Source organism: Fukomys damarensis, unplaced genomic scaffold (assembly GCF_012274545.1).
Source record: "Fukomys damarensis isolate Sample0158 unplaced genomic scaffold, DMR_v1.0_HiC HiC_scaffold_2, whole genome shotgun sequence".
NCBI classification, from domain to species: Eukaryota; Metazoa; Chordata; class Mammalia; order Rodentia; family Bathyergidae; genus Fukomys; species Fukomys damarensis.
The window spans coordinates 59,764,379-59,764,615 of record NW_022900914.1 but is presented as its reverse complement, the minus strand read 5'-3'; positions in this window follow the sequence as shown (position 1 = coordinate 59,764,615).

Genomic DNA, 237 nt, shown 5'->3' with positions numbered 1-237 from the left:
AATGAATTCATTTATATAATGAATTTGGGGGAACTAGAGGTAGGGAGGTGGCAGGGACCAGGATAGGTGATCTAAAATAATAAGATGCTGTGTATCTGCTCTATGAGTTTGGCTTCTGGGAGAACTTTGATGCTGCTGCTAATACTTTCTAGACTTTCTAATGATGCCCTCCATGGAGGCATACAGGGCCCAAGCACTGGGATTCAAATCTCCCTCCTAAGTGGATTGAGTTCTACT